Source organism: Protopterus annectens, chromosome 5.part0, assembly GCF_019279795.1.
Source record: "Protopterus annectens isolate FY-2018-M chromosome 5.part0, PAN1.0, whole genome shotgun sequence".
NCBI classification, from domain to species: Eukaryota; Metazoa; Chordata; order Ceratodontiformes; family Protopteridae; genus Protopterus; species Protopterus annectens.
In genome coordinates, this window is record NC_056735.1 from 886505521 (window position 1) to 886508364 (window position 2844).

General features: G+C 46.0%; 1 pseudogene; it reads left to right on the plus strand.

Moving 5' to 3' along the window:
* The first annotated feature begins 597 nt into the window (after positions 1-597).
* Positions 598-749, plus strand: LOC122802962 (annotated as a pseudogene).
* Positions 750-2844: the final 2095 nt, after the last annotated feature.

Consider the following 2844-nt stretch of genomic DNA (forward strand, 5'->3'; position numbering starts at 1 on the left):
AAGTCAAGGTAAGCTGTGGGCACAGTCTCACCTTTCCTTTTTTTTTTTCACAGGCGACGTGCAGGCTCTGCCCGCCAGTCACGCTTCATTTGGGGTATCGGATTGTCATTACGGCAACCGGAGGTACACTTTCAACAGCTTAGAGGGCCTCCTTTGTGTTCAGCTGCTGCCTGTGTGTCTGGTTAGAGCTGCTGAGCAAAGCATGCTAGCTGCTCAAGCATTCCACGACGAGCAAAGCAGCTTTTTCACCCGTTGTTTTTAAACACGCAGGAAGAGATTGTAGCTCTTTGTAGCTTACGAGAATTACATCAGTCTACTCAAAAGCTCTTCCCATTAAAACACCGCCGCTTCTCGCCAGTGCAAAGGAGACGAGTCAAAACCTAATGCAAATTTTCATGGACAAAGCACTATGGGATATCACTGCAGATGCCGAACTTTCCTCAGGAATTTCTTGCTGCTCCAGTAAAGGTACAGAGCCACGGTTTCATGCTCAACCCCAGGTTTGTCACTGTCCTCATACACCATTGTAAAAACAACTCACCGCCCAGGTAATGACGCTTACACCACTGGACCTGCTCATTCTCCGGCAGCAAAAGCATACTTACCTGGCAGGGGGAATACCACGATCAAGAAGGTGGTTTCCCCAGGGCGAGGCTCTTCCATTGCACACACCCCTGTGATTTCCCCAAATGTGGGAAACTCAACTGCATAATTTATGGTAGTGGGGATCATGCTCACAAGACTTCTCTCAGTTTACGTTAATGAAATATTGGCTTTCTTTTCTTCTAGTGTGCCTGGGGGGTTTTTTATCTTTTTTTACCACCCCTTACCTTTTCCTCCAGCGATGCATTTCTGTCTCTGCCCTTTGCACAAGGCTGTGCATGCATTTTTATCCTCCTTCCTTCTTTTTCTTCGTGCTCTTCTTTCTTGCTCTTCCTTTCTGTCTTTCTAACTATTCCATTTCAGGGCTGAAATAAAACATTTCACAGCTTTACCACAAAGGCTCATCCGCACTCTGCTGCACTTTGCTGGCAAGGAAAGCTTACTTTGCTTTTATGTTTTGCATTTTCTATCACTTTATTGCCTTTCCATATTTTCAATACTGTGCTTTCTTTTCTTTACCTTCTGCTTTACTTGCATTCTGCTTTAACAGCATATTAAAACTTCAAAAGAGACCACAGCTCTCTCTCTCTCTGTCTTCTGAGTCAGGCAGATTTTTTTCCCCCGCTCTCCCACCCAGTCACAGTTGCTGTCTTGCTAATTGCCACTGTCTTTCTAGCTGCCTGCCTCTTATGTTAATCTGACCACATACCTCATTTCCTCTCTTACTTTCACTGGCTTGTGTGAGTAATCACAAAATCAGCATTTTTGAAATCCCTCCCCTTCAGCTATTCACATTTATTGGCCATCCTGCTGTATTCCATAGTACCAGAATACAAAAGTGACCACCCCTTTCAATCCATCCTGCTGTTTTAAAAATAGTAACTCTCCACTAAACCTTCACTTTTTAAACAGGTAAAACTCAAGTTACCTACTTTCACATCTAACTTCTAGTGCACACTGCAGTGTGCATTTGTTTTTCGTCTTACCTTTAAGCATCCCTGTGACTAGCACTTTCTCTAATACCTGCTGGAAAGCACTAGGAGGCCTTAAACTGATACAAGCACTCAGCCCTCCTTGTTAATAAGGAGAAATTAATAGTAGGCACTAAACAGCCTATAATTGCAAAGTACCTTGCTAGGGTAAGGGAAAACAGCTCCTGTACTTTACACAAACAAATACATAAAAAAGCACCAAACCAGGCATGTCCAAGGGTCAGCTTCCGGTGATTTCTCCTGTCCACCTGGTGAATCTGGGCATACTGGGGCAATCGTGTACACAGACAACCCTCCCCTCCTACCACCCAACACTGCAACCTGTGAGAGATGCACTTACATAGCCAAAATGGAAGCAAAGCTCTTCCACCCAAGACTGCGCTAGACAGTCAAGAGGAGAAGGTTAACACCCACACTACACCTCAAGCAACACACAGCCCTTCTAAACCCGCACCACCAACACCCACATATAGCAACACTAAATCCACATATGCGGAGGCCCTTAACTGTAACCTGCCCAAGCAACAAGGACCACTGAAGCTGAAACGCAAACAGACACCAGTCACAACCAAAGTGTCACATAGTTCGCAACACCAGTGTGTGCCACCCAGCAACAGCCCCTAAGGCAAGACAATGTACCCAACACTTTAGTCATAGGTGACTCTATAGTCCGGCACACTGATGTCCCTCTCACCAGGTTGAACAAGGAGGAAAATTACAGTCAGCTGCCTGTCGGGTGCCAGGATCCGCCACATAACGCATGCACTCAAGTCACTCCACAAAGAGTACAGATATGACTCTGTCATTGTCCATGTCGGAGTGAATGACTTGAGGCATACCTCCCCGGACTCCATGAAAAGAGACATGGAAGAGCTCTCGGATCACGTGGCCCAGGCAGGTATGACCCTAGCCCTGAATGATACCACGATATAAGGACAAAATGATTGACTTCAACAATCGGCTAAGCTTCTGGTGTCATTCAAAGGGGATCCAGTATCTGTCTGCCTGGGACGACACGATTGACAGACCACGATGCTTTGCCAGAGGTGGTCTGCACCTGTCACCCCTGGGATTCAGGTTACTGGCTAAGGCTCTTGCCACCCCTACAGTGCCTTCTTTAGGCAAAGTTCAAAGGACAAAACCACCACCGTAACAGGTACAAGCATGCAAAATCTGAAGGTAATGCTACTCAATGCTAGAAGTCTAAACCTCAAAATGCACTCTCTCGAGGCACTCCTAAAAATGGAGA